Here is a 23847-nt window from a genome sequence, read left to right on the forward strand (position 1 = left end):
CTAACCTGCAGGAATAAGTGAGTCAGATGAGTGTTTGTTAGAATACTTAGCAGCACGCTGTATTATACCAAACTCCTGTGGGCCTTCCCCGTTCGGGTAGGTGTTGCAAGGGCCAGAGAGCTTCGTTTAGGAAAGGTTCTAGAACAGAAAATTACTTGTACCTCTAGACTACTCTCTTTTGGAATGAATAGGGTTGGAGAGGATTTTGCTGAGTGCTGTGGAAGCTATGACTGTGAGTTTAAAGGTGTTATCTTGGCATGCATGCAATACTAAAAATACTGGTTAAATCCCTTATTTCATCTTGTCTGTATATTGTGCTTTCCCTTGCACTCTGTTTCCAGCACTAGATGGTAACAGTGAACAGTGGCAGTACATGCTGTGCACCTGCATATCTGTTTGTAAGATCTGGCTTTAGAGTAGCCTTGCAGAGAGAGGAGCGAAGATGGGCGAGGCAGCCTTTGCTTTACATTGCTGTTGCACAGTACTTATTCTAATGCCATTGGTGTTGTGTCTAATCTGAAACGTGAGCAGACATAAGGCTTAGTAAATTGATGACCTCACTGTCTTGCCATCTTTGTCTCCGGATAACTAGATGTCTAAGAGGCTCAGGCAGTGATAAAGCTGGAAAACTCAAGCTCACCTAAATAAAGCTTGCATTTTGGATGGCTTAGTATGCTTAATTTCTTCCCTACAGTCCTGGCTTCAAATCCTGGTGAGACCATTAGTTAAAAAGGCATGTCAAGGTCTTCAGTTATTCCCTGCTTGGTGTATATCTCTGTAACAGAAGTAGCCCAGGAAATCTGGTGTATGGCAATCGTAGAAGAATCAGGAAGATTGTGAGGAAGTGTTGTGCTAGAAGATGGGATGGGTTGCAAGCCGTTTGGCACAGAGCTTTCCTCTGCTTTTCCAAAAGTCAAGCAGGCACGTGCTCAGCACTTGCAAAGTTTGCACCTGTGCATGCTCTGATTGTACACTCTCCCTGAACTCTCTGCCCCTGTGCCAAGATACCACTTGATGGCTCCTACTTTGATAATATCTGCTGGCTTCCACCTGTGCCCAGCACAGCTGAAGCCCTCTGTGGTGCAGATGCTCATGCTGGCTGTGATGGTGTTTTCATAAGGCTCAAACTTTTATTCTTCACCTCGTTCCTTTGAACTCTGCCCACTACTCTGTGAATACTAACACCAGCCTATAAATTATCCAGCAGAGCTCTGGCACTTTAGCAGTCTGTGTTTTCAGTGGCATGCATGCATAATCGATCTGGGAGACTGCCTCTGTTTTACTCAGGCATTTGCAGAGACCTTAGACTTTCAGAGTTTTCAATCACTGCTGCCTGTATGTTTATTCACTTCTCTGACTGCCTTTTCCTCTGTCACCTGCACACATACCCTTCTGCATCTGCCTGAGTGTAGTGTGTCATGTCACTGTGTAACCTGCCACATGTTTGGGGATGATGTTATACGTAACTTTCCTATAAGGTGTGGAAGCAACAGGTACTGCAAATAACTTTCATGTGGAGTATTGTGCATCAGGATTTGAAAGGCTTTGTCCTAACTCACTGCTTGGGGGTGTGTTGTGTGTGTGTTTTGGTCCCATGATGTGCCGTATGGAGCAGCCTAGTGAGCAGATGCTACTGTCCTTTTTTTCTCTCATGTTTCTAGGTGAAACTCTTAGCATCACAGATTCTGACCCCGTGACTCATTGCTCTTAGCTACTCTAAGTAGCTGGAAAGTTGCCTTTCTTTCAGTCAGTTGCCTGCTGACTGTAGAGTTTGAACTCTAAAGAGTTAAATGGTTGCTCTAGTATTTGGCTGATGGGGTGGACTTTTGTCTTGGAGCTTCTCTGGGTCTTTGCTTAGCTCTGTCCACAACCACAGTGTCTCACTTGAATCTTTTTTGTCTTATGTTTCTTTTTTTCTCTTATGATAAGTCACCCAGAATGGTCAGTGCAAACCTTTTTCTAAACTGCAAATATAGTCAGCCTTGGGTATCAAGGTTTCACTTATCTTCCAACCAGTTCATGGTAAACCACCTTCTTAACACTTACACATCATTGTGTGCCTCTGTGAAAAGGTTTGGCTATTGCATCCTATAAGAGTAATCAGTAAAAGATTGTGCCACTTGGGAGAAGGAGGGAACAGGGTGCAGGTTTGATGTCTGTGATTGGGAACTGACAGTGCTAGGACTCCAAGGAACAAATCATGAAAATAAGTAAAAAAGGAATCTAATAAATGATTCAACTGCAATGTAGATGTGGTTGGCACTAACTTCATAGATGACAGCCTGGTAGCAAAAGAATCCAAAGGAAGTAGCTGGAGAACAGGTAGGAAAAAGGAAGTTTTAAAAGCAAGAAGTAAAAACATGGAAAAAAGTATGAAGCTTTTGGAGAGGTAGAAGTAAGAATCCAAAGGAAGTAGCTGGAGAACAGGTAGGAAAAAGGAAGTTTTAAAAGCAAGAAGTAAAAACATGAAAAAAAGTATGAAGTATATGGAAGTAAAAGAGGCTGGTAGGGAGAAGGACTAGAGAAAAAGTTTTTGAATGAAGAGTGTGAATAAAGAGAGCAGAAGGCAGCTTTCTGATTTATGAAGTGTAGATCTAACAGAGCTTCATGTGTGTGCTGACCCTGCTGACATCTGCACAAGAATCTGTCTGACTTCACACAGAAAGGAAGAGGGGAGAGCTAGGAGGCACACTGGAAGAGATGTCTGGAAGGAGCAAGGTTGAAAAGGAGACAATCTCTGGGAAGGGAAAGAATATCAGACAGGGGGTTGGACGTAGGGGAAGTGTGGGGAAATGTAGAAGGGAAAAATTAAGTGACGAGACTCCTTTTGAGGAGGAGCAAAATCCCAAAAGAAATGCAGTGCTTTTAATTTTGTTCTTTGATGTGAAAACAACCCCCAAAACATTCAACATGCCTTCTTCCTAGGTGTGTGATTGGAGAGGTGGGTTGGAGAATGAATCATAGATGTCTCATCATTCTAGGGTAGAGTGTGTGAAAAAGACTGTAACCAGTATTGACACTGTCTGTTGAACACTGAATATGTTTTTGTGCCTGATGGGAAATGTGTGTTTATTTGAGGCAGAGGATTTTCAGAGTGTGTGTGTTGTTTAAGGACTGTGCAGCAGCTTCATTTTACTTAGCTGAAAAGAAAAAGTGTTCTCTTTGTGTTCACTTGCTAATATTTGAGTTTCTGCAGTTACATTTCCACGTGTATTTTTCCTTCCCTATTTCTACGGATCTAATCCAAAGGGGATCTGACTGCTTGCAAGAGAAACAGTCAAACTGGCTTGACATAAAATACTGTCACATGCATGGAATAAGCACTTAGGTGAAAGGCATTTTTCCTTCTAATCCTTCACTTGGATTAATCTTAGGTGTTGCTTGCAACAATAGCAAATAAAAAAGTACTCAAATAGAATAATGATTTCTTTTAGTTGATAGTATCCTTTAATGGAATAGAATTTGCCAATGCCAGTTTATTTTTTGATCCAAGCTAAATAGCAAGAAAGCTTTGTAATTTTTTGTTAATTTTAAGTGTGCTTAAAATCAGTGTAAGATCTGTTAAAAACTAAGTGCAAGTTTCTGAATTTTAAAGGTTTCTAGAAAAGAAGATGCCAGTCTTTAACTGCCTTGATCCTACTCACTTAAAAAAATGTTATAATTATATAATTTATATATATATATATATGCATATGCATATATATCTGTGTTCAAGGTGAAAAGGTTTGAAGAATTGTATCATTTTGGAACACTTAAATTATTGAATAGGCTAATAATTCATATTTATAATGAGAAGATCATTGAAGGAAATGAAAAACATGGAAAAAGCACTGAGAAGAAATGAGGAGGATGCAGGTTTGTACAGGATAAGGAAATAATGTTCCCTTCACATTTTCTTCAAATCCTACAGTCTGACCAAGTTCCTAGGGAGGAGTCCATCTGCACCTTGTGAGTGGAAGGACAAAGCATGGATATATGGATTTGGAAGAAATTATATTGTAGGGACAGTACGGCTGCTGCGTCTGCTCTTGGTTCATTCCCTTTCCAGGGAAACAGGGGACTTGGCAAGAAGATTTATGCTGACTCTTGCCACTTTTCTTCTTGATGCCACTGCTTTTCAAAACTCTTAACGATATTTTCTTAGATTAAAACTAGAAATTAAAATCCCACCTTCTATCAAATCCTGAGGCTGGGATTTGACACTGGGTATCCTCAACCCTCCTTGGCTTCTCTGGATGGAGAGGTAGAGTCTTTTGTTTCCCTTGGAAGAGCTCAGCTTTCTCTGCTTGGTGTGACAGTGGAAGTCTCTTGGGGAGAGAGACTGGGGAGCTGATGTTGGCTGGTCCTGCCTGATGTCTGTGACAAGGTGTTGGAGGCTTTCGTTTTGGGAATTGGTATGGGAGTGAGGAAGGAGTGAGGCCCAGCAACTCTGCTGAGGATTAAAAGGAAAGCACAAATGTGTACGATGCAATTTCTTAGTCTGTACAAGAATTCTGTAAATTTAAAATATGAGGTATCCTTGTGATTCTTCCTTTCCCTGATGGGAAAGGAGAGGAAGTTCAGAATGCAAGGAAAAACTGCATATGCAGATTGAGACATTGAAGACATCAGTGAGTCTGTATGTCCAGAGAAATGAGGCCTGCAGGGCCAGGAAATGTGTTGTCGAAGCAAGACTAGAAGATGATTTGAGTGCCTAGTGCCTTCTTCAGATGTGTGATCTTTGTCACATTGGGTGGGTTTTTCTGTGCAAAGTAGTTGATGAGACTCCCCAGCCTCTCCCTAACTACTGAGACATGTTGGTTGATAATAATTAGCACTCTGCTGTCTTATTTGTCTTTGATTTAGTGCACATGATTCTGTTTCTTCCATAAGGCATTTTGTTCTGCATGAACTAAAACCAATGTGAAGTGATAAGGGCAGTAGATGTCTCTTCTGAAGACAGTAGACATTCAGTGTATTCTTGTTGGGGAGGGCTCATGCTGAACTTCTGGTTCACACATCAAGGCTTAAAGAATGAACAACTGATCACCCCAGAAGACAAGGAACAGGGCGTCTGTTTTTGCCATCACTGCAGCTGCTTTTCCATTGATAATGGTTAGATGAGGGTGGACTTCAGCTGAACATGTCTCCTGTTTCTTTGAGATAGATGGGAGACACTTCAGATTGTGTGATCTCTCCTTGTTGTTGAAATATATGGTGGTAAATTTTACACATGTAAGATGTATGAAGTGAACTAGATACTTCTTGTCATATTGTTCTCTGGTTTCCATGTTTCTCTCTTTAGCCAAATGCTTCCTTTTGCTGGGGGCTGTGATGCCTGTAGCATGTTCTCCTCATCTGAGGCTCAAATGACACTTGTTTCCTTGGCACTGCACCAAGACAACGACATACTGCTTTACTGGGGCCTGTGGTACAACACTTACTGGGAATAATGGAGTTAGACTGTGTGAGAGGAGAATATATGATCCTCCCTCCAGTTCCTGTGAGATATGTGATCTAAAGAAGTATATGGAGAAACCAGCAGAACCTTCACAGTAAAAGCCACACTAGAACAAACCACTGTTAAAGCAGAAAGAAGCTTCTTCCCTGCCATCTGCTGGGGTTTTTCTTGTCCCTGTGTCATGCTTTCAGTCTTCCATCCCTTCAAGGTTTCACCTGGTTCCACCTGGTCTTTCTGCTGTGGGCACAGTGCCAAAGGGCACACCTGATTGGTGTACAGGGTCACCCCAGGAGACCTGCATTAAGACTGAACCCAAGTCCAAGGCATAGCACATTTGATGAACTGTGCTTTTCCCTAAGGGGCTTTTTTCCTCATATAACAAAATAGCTTTCACAGATGGGTGTGACTGATGATATCCACTCAAGAGGAGCAAATGCTGTGAAGACAAACAGTTTGGCATGGATAGAAGTGTTTTGGGATGAAGCCAAACAGTGAAATAGAAATGCTTCAGGTTGTGTCTGCCATCAGTTAAGGTTCTGGGAGCTGTGGGTCAGCACAGCTTCCTTTTGAATTGTCCTTGAGTTTCATTATGATGTTGTAGCTGATTTATTTATTTTGTTATGACCATTATGTGTGCCACCTTGCCCCATCTGCCTTCTCTGGGTATCCCTGATTTCTCAGCCTTTATAGTTGAATTGAGCCATCTTTCACTGCCTTCTTTCTCAGACTGACCTGGCAGTGCTTATATACAATGAGTAGAGATAGGTGGAGTAGTGATGGAGAAATTGGGCAGCATGAGCCAGCGCTGAGTAGAGGGAAGAGTGTGTTTCCTTGGGCTAAGCTTCTGTTTTGCCTTTTTCCTTACTGCTCACTGCTTTCTTGACGGTTCTCTATGGTGTCATCTCCTGTAATCCTCGTGCAGCAAAGGTTAATGTTAATGCTCTGTATGAGGGAAGGAGTCCCTGCTGGTACAGGAAAAGAATTATTTAATAAAAAAGTAATCATTGATCAGTGGCTCCAACCTGTCAAAGGTCACTTATTGATCCACCTCTCACTGCGAGTCAGGCCCTCTGTTTTAATGACCTAATTCCCAGGTAAGTCTTTCTGTTATTTGGCAGAAGTGGTGCTAGGAAACCCTACTTCTTACAGAATGCCACTCCTGGCATGTCATGCCAGGGGGGAAGAAAAGACATAAAGTGATCTCAGGGGTCCATGCTTTAACATACTTCCAGTCCTGCTAATTTCATATGTTTGCTGTCTCAAGAAAACCCAACGTTGCAAGGATCATGGAGGTTAGATGTTCTCTTGCTGCTGGGAAAATATTTTCAGGCCAGAACTGAAGTACAGTAACAGCGGCAATGCAAAGGCAGGTAAGATATTTGTGAAGGTGTAAGTATTTCTTTTGCCCTAGTTAATTTGGAAGAAGTGAGGGCAAATATAAAAGAAAACGCCAAATACCGAATTTTGTTACAAGTTTCTGGCAGTCACTTCTCTTTCTTCTGGCCCTCTAATATGAGCTGTAGGAGGGCACACAATAATTTGTAAAGATGTCACATTTTTGAGTGTTTATAGAAAAACTGAAGAGCAGCATGTCATCCAGTCACTGTGAAGGATAGCATTCACCAGCACTTCCAATGTGATAAACCAGTAAAAACCTCTTGAGATGTAAAAATCCTATGGGCTCAACTAGGTCTGATGCTTGTAGGAAGATAAATTTTACGTAATTCTCTGCAAATCCCATGCAGATGCAGGTTGCCAAAGGCTGCTGCACCTGGATGGGAGCATTCCCACTTGCCATGTCTCTCACTTGGAACCCTATTCCCATACAGAACAGAAATACATAATCCATTTTTTTGCATAGAGTCTTTTTATAGGCACACTAAAAGTGGCATTAAAAATATAGGACTTAATATATCCTTTGCTGCAAAGGCTGCTACATGTAATATTCATATTGTTCTAGAGTGCATGTGCACAGGTGAGCTGGGTAGCTCAAAAAGGCTGCTGCCTGCTGTGCATGTCTGAATGGAAAGAGCAAGAGGAACCCAGGCCAGAAGGGCTGTGGCATAAATTGACAGCCTTGGAAACTGAGATGACATTTCATGACATGATGTTGTAAAGTTAATAGAGTTAACCAGGTTTTATGTCTTTATCTACAATCTCAGTTTCTGAAATGGGATGAAGAGGCTTGATGTGAACCAGAACAGGAAGCTGCTGGACTGCAGAAGGAAAGTATGGCAGTTTGCATCTGCAGCGGTGTAGGCATTATGGAGGCTTTGTCCTGTGCTCCAATCTCAAAAAACCACAGAGGAAGTCTTTGTCTTTCAGAAATGCCCAGGTTAAACTTCAGGAAAAAAGAGCAGCTCAAAATGCAATCTTCAGGACTTGTCGGTGTCTTTGATTACAAAATATCCTGTCTTAGGTATCAGATAAAACATCTGGGATAAAATGTACATAGCCTTATTGAAGCCAACAGAAATTGCTTCTGACTTCAGTAGTGCTGAATATTGCACTGCTGAATTATTTCCCCGAATTCTTTGGATAACATTAGTCACCATCTTCTCCCAGCAAAATGTAGACTTTCTACACTAGAACTGTGTGCATCTGAGAACAACAGTAGCTGAGGAGGCTCTGTCTTTACCTGCAACTGGACTTCTGGCCTTTCTTGCAGTCTCGATGAAGTAATGAACATCTTTACTTTGTTTCTTTGCACCATCTTGGCTGCTTTGCTCTCAGAGGCCAATATTTAGCTCCCAAAGCATTTCTTCTTGAATGTCACGTATCTCATGGGAGTTTCTCAAGACGTGTTATGTATTGGTACCCTCTGGAGACACAGGCAAGGCCAGTTTGTACAGCAGTATTTCACCATGTGCTGGAAATGGAGGTCACTGATTTTCTACTTCTTTTCTCTTGTGGGAGCAGATACGTTTGGCACCTCTCTGATATTCCACAGGAGCCAAGTTCTCAAAGACTTGGTCGTGTGTGTGTCTGTCTGGAGTGTCTTCAAGCAGATGTGTAGAGTTAAAGAAAGGCTATAAAATTTCCCTGTGGATTTCATTGCAAGCTGCTGGAGCGATTAATGAATAGCAGCAGGGTGCTATGTGGGTGTTTGCTCCAAGGCTGTCTCTGATTATACAGGACAGGGACTTGCACTTTTTCACACAGAAAAAAAACTGAAACAGTAGTATTTTTCTTGGGGATTTTTTTTCCCTAACAGAATGAACATGCTGACTTATGGAAGAGGAGTGCTGTTCCTCACTGGTGCGTGGGTATCAGATGAAGCCTGTACTACTGAGCTACTCAGTGCTGTGGTTCACTGCAGACTACATGGGTAAAGAAAGATTTTGGAGAAGGAGGTTCTGCTCTGGCCTCTCAGGGTGCATTATTTTCTATGGTTATTGATGGTCTTGTAACTCTCAAGTGACAGTGCAGAGTGGAGTCCTTAAGTGAGTTGCAAAAGGCTATCAATAACTTGGAAATAATGTACCAAAAGCTGATCCCTCTTAAACCCAGTTAAAAGCAAACCCTGGTTTTGGTCTTTCTGTTGATAGAGTTTGTGGTTGGGTTAGGTTTTCATTTGAGGTTCTGGCGTGACCAGGGTGATTGGCATGCTGTGGAAAACAACTGCTTTAGAAGAGGGCAGAGGGCAGGCCTGGGAATGGAAAAAGAACTTAGTTCTTTTTATTAAGACAGTTGAGGGGAGGAGGTAGGAGGAAATGAATTCCAAAGACTGCAGCACAGAGAGCACAAAAATATGGGCATGAAATAGTTTGTCGGGCAAGTAACATGAAGGAACATTTAGTCTGCTGCATTTTTACTGCTGGTACCCAGCTTGGGTTTCAGGATCTCCTTCAGTGGTGGAGGATAGTTTATCCTCACCACAAATGATTCAGGCCAAGAGGTGATAATCCTGTGCAGTGGCCTCAGCAGTACCATCAGCTATCAGCACAGCAGAAGATAGTCCTGCAATGATAGTTAGGCAGGCCAGGAAAAGAGGAAACAACTACCTTTTTTTTTTTTTTTTTTTTTTTAAATTGACAGAAGTGGTAGATAGTATGTAGCTGTATTATATAACCATTGGCAAAGCAGGTGAAGAATGGGATTCACTGTTTTATCTTTGGAGAGGTTTTGATCATGGAATTGCTCTGTTACCTCTAGGGAACTTAATGGCACCCAGCTCAGCATGGCCAAACTAGATAGAATTAAGTAGTGGCACCATGCACTATGTCCAGTTTATTTTGAAAGATGACTGTTGCCTTTAAATTAAGTAGAACAACCCATCAGTGACATACAGTTTAAATTTTTTTATTTTTAGAGCTTTTTATATTCATTAAATAAAAGCTCTCAAACTAATTGCAGTGCATCTTTTAAATGTCCTGGCCTCTATCATGACCCTTTATCATGAAGTGTCAACCTTAATAGCTTTATCCATCTGTAAAATGGAAGTTGTGTTGGTTTAGCCCCTTTCTTGGGGAGTTAAATTTTGCAGCACACAGTCAATTGCTTTAAATTAACGCAGTTGGTAGATAGTCACCATCCTTGTGGGCACTATTAGCTTATGATGAATATAAGGTAACCTCATTTGGCTTAAGCTTTTCTTGTTATGAGCTGAATTTAATTGCATTGTTTTCTATTGACCAAGGACACAGACCCATGAACCCCTCAGCTGATGGGTGCTGCCTCTGTACGGTGCCTTAACTGTGTCCGTACCCCTGATACCCGCACCTCATGTCCTCCATCCAGCACTCTCTTCTCCAGTATTTTTCCTAGCTTATACAAAGAGATTTTTGCATCAGAGACTCAGTACAAACAGGCTGTGATTGACCTTTTAAACCAAACAAGCTTGCATGTTTCCAATATGAAGAGACAGCAGACAAGCCTCTGGCTTCAGGCATAAGATGGAGAAGAAAGGGAGGGATAAATATCAGAAGAGTAGGAATAAAGAACATAGCCTTGCTATGTGGAGCAAAGAAAAAAAACACAATTTATGCTTGCTTTGTCAGTATGTCTGACATGTTGCAAGACACTTTGTAGTGGGAGTTTCTGTTCTGTGGAGGAAGGAGAAGGAATGTGCCTGTGTATATTTATAGACCATAAATATTTGTTTTGTGCAGGTTTTAGATACTCTCATCTGAAGATCCTCAGAGTTCTTCTCAGACTGACTTGGCATCTGTTCAGTCACACGGAGGACTTGTGTGCATGTAAATTCCCTGTAAGAGTCAGCACTCTCTTGCACTCTCTTTGGTTACCTCTAGGCAAGAAAGGTTTGAATTTCAACTTGGAGTTCAAAAAGGAAAATGCTCTGAATATCACATATGTGTTCTGGCCATTGCCCATTCTGATTATTTTGCTCACTTTACCCACATTAGAGACTGCACTTCTCTGGGGGTATTTTCTATAGGAAGCTCAAGTACTGCTCTCTTATTGTATTTTAAGGGATTAAATCTGTATTGTCCCTGGAGTGGGTGGGGCTGACTCGTGAAGACAGATCTGGGCAGAGCACTCGCTTTGCAGCAACTCTTACCAACATGCAGAGGGCAGTTGGTAGGGTAGGGTAGACCATAGCTGCAGGAGGTTAAATGTGGTGATTAATGCAGGGATTGTGCCTTGCTTGTTCCTGTGAAGGGCTTCTAAAAATCATACCTATGATTCTGCATGGTTATTCTTTGAAAGTTATCAATAAGACTGCAAATACATAGTCTGTTAATGCTTTCTTAGGGTAAGTGCTTCTTCCCCCTTAATGCTATATTAAACTACGTTTACTATATTTACTTTGCACTTTTGACTTATAGTTTTGTATTCTTTATCTAGGGACTGACATTTCTCCAGGTCACATTAAACGATGACAAATGCAAAAACCAGTGCTATGAAGGTGTCTCTGGGCTCTTACCTAATACAGATCAGATGTTTTGGAGTTTACAGTTTACCACTGTATGAGTCCTAGGTCAGGATTCTGTTTCTTGGTCTCTTTATTTCCACTGACATAGTGCTGTGTTTTTAATTTAGGATGAGAATAATGTTGATAAACCCACTGATGTTTAGTTGTTGCTGGGCAGTGCTCACACTAGGTCAGGAGCTTTGCAGCTTCCTCTACTGCCCCACTAGTGAGTGGGCCAGGGGTACACAACATGCTGTGAGGGTAAAAAGCCAGGACAGCTGACCCAAACTGGTCAAAGAAATATTCCATACCAGATGGTGTCATGCTGGACAATAAACTGTTTGGAGTTGGCTGGCAGGGTGTTGGTCTGCTGCCTGGGGACTCTCTGGGCATCAGCCAGTGGGTGATGAACAATTGCATATGCATCACTTGTTTTGTGTATTCTTTTGTCATCATTACTATTTTTTTCTTCCTTCCTATTCTGTCCTAATAAACTGTCTTTATCACAGCCCAGGAGTCTTACCTTTTTTGTGATTGTCTCCCCCATCCCACTGTGGGGTACTGAGCAAAAAGCTGTGTGGTATTTAGCTGCTTGCTGTTTTAAACCACAACAGTCCTTTTTGGTGCCCTATGTGTGATACTAAGGGTGGAAATAAAGACAGAGCTGACCAGAGTATGTTAAAACAAACTCATTATAAGCATTCATTATATTAGTTTAGTAGTCACTGTTTCATGGATATCTTGGGCAAGGGGTGGTGCTACAGCAGTGAAAGCAGAGCAACTGACAGGACAGATCAAACCCCTTTGGGTTGCTGGGTCATGGCAGGATGTTGCTGCCTGGGGAGAGAACCTAGTTGTGAAAGTACGTCACGTAGATGCCCATGACCCCAGAGTCAGACCACTGAAGAATATCAGAACAATGGGCATATGGATAAGGCTGCTAAGACTGAAGTAGCTTAGATAGACCTGGACTGCCAACACAGGGGTGAATTATTTCCTGCTTGGTGGGTCTTTGACACCCCAGGTCACTGAGGACGAGATGCAGCATATAGGTGGGCTTGTGATTGAGAGGTGATTTGACCATGGGCACTATAGCACAGGTTATTCATGAAAGTGAAATGTGTGCTGTGATCAAGCAGGCCAAGTTGTTAAAGCCTCTGTGGTGTGGTGGATGATGTTCAAAGTATAAATATGGGGAGGTCTGGCAGACTGATTATATCACATCTCACAAACCCATCAAGGCAAGCACTATGTCCTTACAATTGTGCAAGCAGCCACCAGTTGGCTGGAAACACATCCTCTGCTACATGCCACCACCCAAAACATTTTTGTGCCTTGAAAAGCAAGTCTTATGGTGACATGACACATCAGAAACAACTGAGTCACACAATGGGATTAATTTTCAAAGCAGCCTTATAGAGACATAGGCCAAAGTGTATGTTGTTGATTTGGTAGTCACATTTCCTATCATGCAGCAGCCTCTGGGGAAATCAAATGATGCAATGGATTGTTAAAGACTACACTGAAATTAATGGGTGGTGGGATCTTCAAACATTGGAATATACATTTAGCAAAAGCCCTGTGGCTAGTTAACACAAGAGCATCTGCCCCTCCCATGATGGGGAGGAGTGAGTAAACAGCTGTGGGGTGTTTAGGGGCCTGCTGGGCAAAACTGCAACACCTGGCTGGGAAAAGACTTGAGATCTGAATCAGCTGTCAGGTTTAGGTGCTGAATAAATGTGGTTAGAATTTCAGTTTTTCTCTTGATGTTCTACCATTTTTACCTTGCCTTGTGATCCATGAATTTTAAGGCCAAAAGTGGCCATTATGATGTTCTACTCCAATTGCCTGTGTAATGGAAACTGTGTGAGCTATAGCATATGCTCATATAGTAAAACTATTTTGGAGACTTGAAAGATTTTTGGGAATGGTACACTGGGGACAGTTTCTCTCCCTCACCATTCTTCAGCCTTGTCTTAAATACTTTTGATATTTGTTGGCTCTTTGTAACTCACTGTGCTTTTTTGTGGTTGTTTTACAATATTTACCTTGGTCAGGGTAGGAACACACACTGCAGAGGACCTCCTCAACTTTATGGCATGCAGATGTGTATCTTCTACAGAAAATAATCCCCAGTATTTTTTTATGTCTGCCAGTTTTCTGGGTGGATGACCATTTCAGAACTTCATTCTGCTGGTTTTTAGAAATGCTATTTTAATTCCCAGTGCACTTGTATTTACAGCCAGTTTGTGCACCTTTCTTCTGGTGTCACTATTGTTCTTTGGATTAAATAAATACCTCTTTTTTAATGTCTTTAAAGTATTTATGGTCAGTAGTAATTTCTCTTTGCCTTCATCTTGTTAGGCTAAAAGTGCCATGTTGTCTCAGTCTTTTCTTGTGAAATAGGCTCAGGGTTGTCTGGTTCATCTTCAGAGACTTTCTGAAGACTTGGTTTCCTCCTTCATGATCAGAGGTGGTCATAATAGTATAGAGCAGGTCTAACCAGTGTGATGTGTTAGGACCTCTGCCCTAAGGCAACTCATCACCACTTTGTGTGCAGATCCACCTGTTAGGACTTAGCACATTTTAAATGCCTGCACAAACTGTGTTAGTTCATGTGATGTTTGTAAAGAGGAAAGATCTCTCTTTTCTTGGCATGGATGATGGATGTTGGTCCTTGTGGCAACACAGACTCAACTTCTGCTCTAGAGGCATTGGAGATAGGAATTTCCTCATGCCTGGACCTGGTGACAAAGATGTAAACTGGCCAAGTCAGATTTAATTCAGAAGCCAGCATTCTGAATGTAGTTCTGAAGCCAGCATATCTGCTGCTTCCTATTAGTGCATCGATGTTAAGCATCTACTTAAAGTAATTGCATGGCCAAATTGATTTATGAGGTCAAATAAGCAAATAGACAATACAAATAGTGCAAAATAGGTCCTCCTTTAGTGTAGTTGAGGGTAAGACTTTTCTTGATAGTATGTGTATCTGAACATATCTGTTTTCTGAGAGCATGGTGTAGTTATATGTAATACTTCACATATAAACCTAAGTATGCCTTAAATAAGGATAGAAATGAAATGGTTACATATAAATGCACTTGTTGTGTGAGATTACATATACATATCGAACTGTTTAGATATTTTGTTGATGATTAAGAATGAATATTGTAAGAATGAATATTATGGAAATTCACATAATCTAAGGGGAACATTGGTGACCTGCTACACAGGAGCTGGCTGAAGTGCTTATCAGCCTTCTTTCCATAATTTTTAAGCAGTCTTGGCTAAGTGGGGAATTTCCAATTGACTGGAGGTTGGCAAACATGATGCCCATTTGCAAGGAGGGCCAGAAGGAGGATCCAGGGAAATTATAGTCCTCTCAGCATGACCTTGGTGCTAGGGAAGATTATGGAGCACATCATCTTGAGTGTCATCATGTGGCATATGCAGGGCAACCAGGGGATCAGGCCCAGCCAGCAGGGATTTAGGAAAGGCAGAGTCCAGCTTTACCAACCTGATCTTCTGCGACAAAGTGACCTGCTTCATTGATGAGGGGAAGGCTGTGGATTTTGTCTGACTAGACTTCAGTAAAGTCTTTGACAGTGTTTCCTACAGCATATTTTCTCCAGCAGTCTCTTGGAGAAGCTGGCTGCTCATGGCTTGTATGGGTGTATTTTCCCTTGAGTAAAAATACTGGATGGTCAGGTCCACAGCACGTTGGTGAATGACGGTGGATCCAGCTTGTGGCCAGTCACTCGAGAGACTCCCCAGGGCCCAGTTCTGTTTACCATCTTTACTGATGATCTGGATGAGGTGATTGAGTGGACCCTCATTAAGTTTGCAGATGACAAGTTGGGCAGGAATGTTAATTTTGTGGAGGGCAGGAAGGGTCGGCAGTGGGATCTGGACAGGCTGGATTGATGGGCTGAGGCCAATGGCATGAGGCTCAACAAGGCCAAGTCACTTGAGTTCACAATAACCCCAGGTTATTGTGCTACAGGCTGGGGGAAGACTTATTTGAAAGCTCCTTGGCAGAAAAGGATCTGGGGGTGGTAGAACATGAGTCAGGCTGTGCCCATATGGCCAAGAAGGCAAATGGCATCCTGGCCTGTATCAGCCATAGTGTGGATAGCAAGACTGGGGCAGTGCTCGTCTGCCTGTACTTGGCTCTAATAAGGCCACACCTCAAGTGCTGTGTCCAGCTTCGGGCGCCTTGCAACAGGATGGATTTTGGGGTGCTGGAGCATGTCCAGAGGAGGGCAGCAGGGCTAGTGAAGGGTCTGGAACACAGGTTTTAGGAGGAGCAGCTGAGGGAGCTGGAGCCTGGAAAAGAAGAGGCTCAGGGGAGACCCTATCACTCTCTACAACTACCTGGAAGGAGGCTGTAGCAGGGTGGGGGTCAGCCTCTTCTCTCTAGTAACAAGTGAGAGGATGAGAGAAAATGGCCTCAAGTTCTGCCAGGGGAAGTTTAGATTGGATATTAGAAAGAAATTCTTTTCAGAAAGGGTTGACAAGCATTGGAACAGGCTGTTCAGGGAGGTGGCTGAGTCACCATCCCTGGAGGTATTTATAAGAGATGTGGATGTGGCACTTAGGGACATGGTTTAGTGGTGGACGTAGCAGTGCTGAGTCAATGGTTCAGCTCAGTGATCTTGGAGGACTTTTTCATCCTAAATGATTCTGTGGTTCTTTATTCTATAGACCTATTATGTTTGCATGCCACCTTATAGTGTGATGATATAACAGTTTAAGTACCCAAAGTTTGGAAATTGAGAATTTCTGTTTCCATAATGCTAATAAACTCTCTTTTCCATATGATATATTCAAGCAACAATTAAGATAAAATCCACAGGAAAACATGATATCCTACATCTGTTCTTGGGGCTACATCATGATTATGATGGAAAGTGGATGATCATAATCTTTGAATATTGCATGATTAAATTTTCAATAAATACATTTGCACTGTATATTGCACAACTCTAAAAGAAAGGGTCTGCAAGGAAAAAAAATTATTTATAGCATGCTTTGGTTGCATTTCTTAATATTGTGATAGTTTCCTTGTTTGAGTTTGAATCTTTGATGAAGGAAGAGGTGTCAGGGCACTATGATTTGCATCTTAACCCTCAGCAAATGTTGCATATTGTTTTTTATCCTAAGAAGAAAAGGGCCTTTTACACTACAGGGTTTTCCATTTCAGCAGATAAAAGTATGTAACATGAACAGGTGGTTAGGAGCTGAAATAGATTAATTTGGACTAGAAATAAGGTGCCCATTTTTAACAACTATGGTAATTAGGCCCTGAAAAAATGTTCTAGGAGTTGTTATGAATGCTCCATTAATAGAAATCTTTAGGACAGGAGTGGATTTTTTTTGCCCTGCTTCAAACAGAAATTAATTCAAAGAAGTTCTCAAACTAGATGACCTCCAGGGATGGTTTTTGTCTATGTAATTTATGAATCCTCCTTAAGTCATATTCCAACCTTGGTTATACAAAAAAGGTAATTTTTGTGGTTGACAGACACAGGAAGGTGTTTCCTCCACATGGTCTCTGCATGACACTGGAATCACAAAAATTGTCTGTCTTGCATTCTAGGTATAAAATAGATGTATGTTTTTTCTTATATAGGCCTAGAGAATTGAGACACTTCTGTGCAGAGAAGCTTGGGATCTATAGGGCTGTTTGCATCTGAATTACACTGGCTCTTTTTCCTTAAATATTTGTGAGTAGGTTTAGGAGACATTTGTCTCCAGTGTTGAATAGAAGTGTCTCATCTGCCAGAATGTGGTAGGGTGGAGGTAGTTTGGGTCACTGTGTCTTTTGACTGTCCACATTTCTGGCATGTGTCTGTGGAGCACAGTGAGAGGATGAACCTGGATGACACAACTGCTCTTCACTCCTTACTTTAGCTGCAAAAGATTCTGTTCAGCAATGTTGGGCTGACTGAAAGCAGAAATACAAGGGAAAAAAATAGTCCTTCTGTTTCTGAGTGTATTTTTCTTGGTGATTCAAGATCTTTAATTGCCACTTCTTCATCAGTCCGTTGTATCTGGGGGTATAATGGAAACCAAAGACTGGGGTGGTGCTAATGCTGAAGATGAGAGTGCAGCAAATAGGCCTGAAAGCTATAGAAAATTCTTCTGACAAGTGCTTCTGACAAATTCATCCCTTCCCTGTCTGGGAAGGTGGCATAGACACTGAAAGTCACCATGTCCCCTTAAAATATGTGCACATAGAATTCATGGTCATTGAGTCCTTTGACATGGGCACTGGCAAACATGGCAGGGCAGGGCTAGTTTACATTTCTACCCCATCACCAACATTTGGTTCTCTCTCATTCCCTTTCCTGCCTTCTGGATGTGTAAAGGAAGTTCTTAGTCCTTTCTGGCTCTGGAGTTGCCCTTCCCAGCTGCATACTGCACAGCATGCTCAGCCTGCCACCATGCACCATCAGCTTTTCAGGAGCTAATTGGATAAACTCTACTCTAGAGCCCATTGAACTTGCCTGTAACAGTGCTTAATTAAAGTGCACAAAGTTTGAAGAGATAGCAAGTTAAGGCTTAATGCAATAACGAAATGGCACTATTCCACCATCTGCTTCCTTCAAGATGTTAATTGCTTCCACATATTTGTTTGTTTTAATTAGGAAAGAACCTTGATTAAAATGGAATGAGAAGGGGTAAGAGTGGAGGAAAGAAAGGCTGGAAGGAGAGGAAGATGGGGGTGCAGGAGAGTGAGAACGGAATGAAAGATGAAGGTTTGGCCATGCTGCTGAGTGTTGATCAGCAGCTGTGAAATAGCCGACTAGGAGTAAATATTTTGGCACTTGTGGACACAGCTTGGACAAGCTACATGGTGTTGTGTCACCGAGAAACTCAGTCATAAAAGATGAAAGGAATAAGTGAAAAAAGCAAAAGCATTTTCCATGGAGCAATCTGTGTTACAGCTACTTCTTACCCACTTCTGCAGAATCTTCCCTGGTTGTTCACTGTGACTGCAGTGCTTTGTTTTTTCAGTCTTAAGTACTAACCCACATGGAAAGAAAGGTAAACAGACTTCTCCCATGTTTGCTGCTTTCCTCTTCCTTGAAGTACCATCCTTCTGCATTACTCTCATCTTGGAAAATCTTCACTTTCTTATGAGCAACTCAGTATAAAAGCACTTTCTAATGATTGACAACCATGTCCACTTGGAGATATCAGAATTTTCTGAATAGATGACTGATAAAAGAAAACTTAACAAATAATTAAAAAAACTCATTTCCCCATATTCCTAAATAGGGACATTGGCTGAAATTTCAGAGATAGGAGGTTAGAAACTTTTAATTTGATTAATCTGACTTACCATTGTCTATTCTTATTCTATTTCTTTCTCTCCATGTCTGTTTTTTCTCCTTCGTTTTCCCCCTTTTTACCCTCTTGAGAGTGAAGTCTGATTTCCCAGGCAAGTATCAATGTAATTAAAGTCAAACACAGCTTTTAAAAAAGGGAATCAACTAATTTATTTTCTGAACCATTGGTATTTTGGCCAGATTTTGATAATGGAAAAGCACGAACCCAGGAGCATGAAATGGGGTTATTGTAGTCACTGAAATAATAAAATGTTTAATAACATGATCAGAAAAATGATTGTTTTACAGGAGACTATAGGCCTTGTATTATTCTATTCTTGACATTCCTTCCCCATCCTGCTCTCTGACAGAGGCAGCAGCTTTGACATACCCAAATCTACTGTCATTTTTTTATATCACACTTTGGATTTTTTCTGAAATTCTCTTCTGCTAGTGGAATGTAGGTCCATTCCCCTTTGGCAAGTTTAAGAAAGCTTGTGGTCAAAGAAAAATCTTTTATTCACTTAATCTCTTACCCAGAAATAGAAAAAAAAATCCTCAACCCCAAACCCTCGCATGATTACCTTGAACAGATTGGTGAATGTTTTGATAACTGTGGAAAATGTGTATTCAAACAGTTACTATCCAGTAAGTATGGATAAATATTTTGGGAGGTTTGCTACAAGAATGGGATCATGGCTTTTCACCTGTGGATCTCTGGTCCAAAAGCAAGTGCTTTAATTTTGTCCTTACAATCCAGTGTAATTGTTCCCTTGGGGCAGGATAGGAGACTCACTGGATCAATTCTAATTACATTGCTTAGTGTTATGCACTAAGCACAACACTCCTCCAAGATGTAAGCTATAAAAGAACCAGAGGAGAATCCAGGTTAGTGGGGACTTCAGAGTAAACATAGTGGTATGTTGGGGTACTTTGGTGTTTTGTTTTCTAACATCTCCTATTTTTGAATTAATTTGCTTTCTTTTTGCACTATGAACTCCACCAATATCCCAATTCAGTATGATACAGCTTCTTGGCTTCATGCAGTCCTGGTGATCTCACCTAGAAACATGGAAAACATTCACCAGACTCCAAGTGGTGTCTATGTGAAGAGACATGGAACAGCTCCCTCTCCTCAGCTTATGAGAAGAGGGCAAGGGCAGGGAGTGCTGTAAAAGCCACAGTGGTCTGGAGAGGTGGTCTGGATGTGGCCTCCGATTTTGGGTTATAGCCAAGACTGAAGAGAGGAGATGGATGGCTTGGCTAAAACTGTGTGAATGTGTCTTGAGGTGTTGAGAAATGGGATATAAAATGACTGAGCAGGAGGCAGACGTCCACTCTGCAGTGGGCAGTAGGAAATAGCACTGGAGAAAGATTCTGGGAAGGAGGAAAGGAAGAAGCACACCTTTTAATGCAGTAATGCATAAAAGAATAGCACTGGAGGAAGATTCTGGGAAGGAGGAAAGGAAGAAGCACACACTAGTACCTTTTAATGCAAAGTTACATTACAGTCACAGTGCAGACAGGCTGATTTCAATGTCCAGGGTCTTGTGTTTTGATTGTGAAAGTACAGAATGAGGAAGTGCAGTGGCTGGGGTGGCTAGACCAGCGATTAGCTGGTCTTAGGAAAAAGACCAGCTGTCTTCAACAGCAGAATTTTCTCAGTTTACTGTTGCGGAGTCTGTTGGGGATGAATGTCTGAGGAGGAAAATGTCCCTGTGGGATTCTTAGCTATTATGGGTGTGAAGATTAAGGGAAGTTTGTTCTTGAAGTCTGTGAAATCAGCTGAATCAGTGGGGTGTCCTTTTATTTTTTTTTCCCCAGCAGTGCTGCTTAAATAATTTTTTCTGACTTTATTGCCATTACCTACCTAAATAGCAAATATTCTACTGAACACCACCATTCCCTTCCTCCTCTGCTCAATCATGCATTCCTGCCTCTATGGTATTGTTACCTCAGACTTTATTTTCATCGTCGTGAAACAGCCTGCAGTCCTGTGGCTTAAAATCAACTAGTTCTGTAGTGAATGGCAGGTGTAGATGGTACAGTTGCAATCTTAATCTCTCCCACTAGTCAGAAAAAGCTATTGGGAATAGATATTTTGGAAGATATACTTTGAATGTCTCTAATTCTGTTGCCTTGGACGAGCAGTGTTTGCTATAGTGAAGCTGTAAAGGATTCTCTTGGGAGACATCTGACAGAAAGCCAAGAGTGAGCTGTAGTCCAAGACAACAGACTGGCTCAGTGCTGCAGAGTAACTGTACACCTTTATTGACATGTATTTTTTAACAGGTGACTACTTCTAGCCTGTATTTGTGAGGTAATCGGAAGACCCATGGACTCATGGGTTTTCCATATCCTCTTCCCTTTTTATTTAATTCTGTACAAAAATCCTATATTAGGGATTCTGTAAAAGCAGCTTACAGTGATGTATGTCTTCCCTTTCCTGTAAACTATGGAGACACTTTTACTTTTTGCTGTAGTGTACATTGCACACGTTTGAAAACCAGCTACTTTGAAAGCAGTTTTTCATTTTTTAAAACGATGTTCATAATTAAGTAAATCTAAAGCCCCATATTTTTTCAAAACAGACTTTGTAGATTCCTGTCTTTATTTAGATCTTAATTAAATGCATAGAGGGACTTTCTTCTGTTAGATGAATGTCTTTTTAACTTGCTTAATTTTTGACTTTTAAAAGCCTCAGAAAAGTGGAGGAAGCAAGTTGAAATAGTTGTACTTCACCAATCTTTACCATTGAGCAATGCTGCATACAAGCAGCCTGCCTGAATTTATGTCTTTCTCTTCCTCTGAGCCTTTCAGAGAGTTTAAGATGACCACTGGTCAAAAATGGAGTTAAATGCACCCATTTTTTTCCCAGATGGTTCCCTGCCTGTTTATGGAATCCCTGAGATGAGTTCTCCCTTAGGGAGTTTTGGGGGGGGAAAAGAGGTGTTGCAGTTCTCCTGACTGAGCAGTACATAAACTGAGGGCCATGATTCCCATTTAAAACACAGAGCAGCCATTGTACAGATTCATTTGGTTGGTATTTAAATGGGGAGGGTCAGTGCCCCAGTTTCCTGTGTCGTATCTCAGGAGGGAGGTTCTGTATGGCTGGGCAAGGCAGCCCCCAGGGAGGTGCAGACCATGTCAGCTCTCTGTGACTGAGCTGCTCTGCTCTGCCAAAGCTGTCTGGTGCAGGGGGAGCGAGGGGGCCGCTGCAGGTAGGTCAGGAGTTGAGGCAGATGAAGGCTTCCCCACTCCTCTTTCATTGCCCTGTCTTTCTCCCTGCCTGCTGAGTAAACCTGTGCCTCTTTGGGGCTGAAACATCAGGAATAAAGGAAGAAAATACTCTGTGTTTTATAGATACAACTTCCCGTGCTTAATTTGAGAGCAAACTCTTAATATCATAAAAGAAGATAGATTGCTCTTCTGTTAGCTTGCCTTTTGAGTGGTTTGAGCACTTCACAATGACTAATTAAACTTTACAATGTGGCTGCTGTAGTCCTAGCTATATCCCCTGAAAGAGCACTTTGCCTAAGGCCAAACAAGTCATGAGCCTCCTTACTCTGACTCTTGCATGTACTCTGACTGCTAGAACATGAAGTTCATTGCATGAATCTTACTACCGAGCAGCAAAATATTGGCAGCCAAAACCTAGGTGCTATAGATAAAATAAGTTAAATTCATGTGTGATGAAGTTACGTGGGGGAGAGGTTTGGCCTAGAATCTGGCAACTGGCAGGTTGCAGGAGCCATCTGTTGCCCGTGGTATCAAGTAATCATTTTCATTAGTTACTTCTAAATCTCAGTTACTCAACGTAATTTGGAAGCAGAAGTTCTGCCAGGTTATTACAAGCACATCAGGTATCTTCCATATAAGTGTTGATTAGAAAAGCTTTTCCCCGTTCTTCCCAGACTTATTTTTGTACTCTTGACAGGTGTGGGGTGGGAGACTGGAGTGCTCAGTCTACCCAGGAATGAGTGCTCTCACTAGTGAATTTTTTTTCCTACCCACATGTTTTAGCTACATCCTAGGCAGAGTGTCTCCTTAGGAATTGAGAAGAGTTGTACTGTTTTGTCTTTCCTTGCTTGCCTTACCAGTGGACAGCAGAAAAATCATTGTGAGGGTTTGTGGTGCTCAGTTTAGAAACTGGGGCTAATCCTGCAGCATTTCTCTCACTGGCTTCCAGTTTGCCACTAGCTAGCAAAAGCTGTATGTGGAACAAGGAGGTGAAAACTGGGACCAAAAAGGAGCGAGATCCATCACTGCCTCATCACTTGTCTCTAGAGCTATGCAGAAGTTCCCCAACATGTGAGCTGAGTGCAGGGCTTGCTATGAAAGGGAAAAAGTGGGTGCTGTTAGCAAGAACTGCTCATAATGTTTTTGTCAAAATAATGGCTTTTCAGACTGTGAAAACAATGTTAGCAGAAAGGATGTATTATTCAGAATGTTCAGATTTTTTTTTTGTTGAGAGGGAGGGTAATACATTTAAAATTGATTTGAAATGAAAAGTTATGCAGTTGCTAGGAATGAAGCTATTTATATAGCAGTCTCAGTTTTCCCACTTCTATACTCTTTCCCTATTCTATACTTCTTTCCCAGAAGAAATAAAAATAAACTGCAAATAATGACTGGAAGTTACTATATCCAAAGCCAGGTAAATTAGAATGTTTCATTTTTAAATTAAAAATAGAAAATTCAATTAAAACCCCTCAATATAATAAATGTTATTTTCATTCACTAGTGGCTTTCATAACAAACAATTATCCTTTGTCAGCTGTATTGCTAACCATACAGAGATTCATATTTAGTATGTCAAAGCTGAAAATACATCCCATGCAGCTATGGAATACTGTACAGCAATATTCCCAGAGCCACTGTTGCATCTGTAACCTTAGAGATTCCAGTCTGGGGAGTTGCAGGAATTCAGGTATTTTCCTTGCTCTCTCTTTTTTCTTTGTAGTTTTTTTTCTTTCCTATTTTTAAAGTATGTTAGTTTGAACCCTGGCTTGAGCAGGTTGAGTTGGGATTTTGAATTCGCAGCCCAGTCACTCAGAATGTCAATTGTCTTCCAGGGCACTGCACTGTGAGTCCCAAGGCTGGAAGCTCTTTAAAATACCATCTGATTTTTAAAGGAACATTTGCAGGAATATGTATCTCTCTCTCTCTCTCTCTCTCTCTCTCTCTCTCTCTCTATA

Source organism: Passer montanus, unplaced genomic scaffold, assembly GCF_014805655.1.
Source record: "Passer montanus isolate IOZ18808 unplaced genomic scaffold, ASM1480565v1 scaffold18, whole genome shotgun sequence".
NCBI lineage: Eukaryota > Metazoa > Chordata > Aves > Passeriformes > Passeridae > Passer > Passer montanus.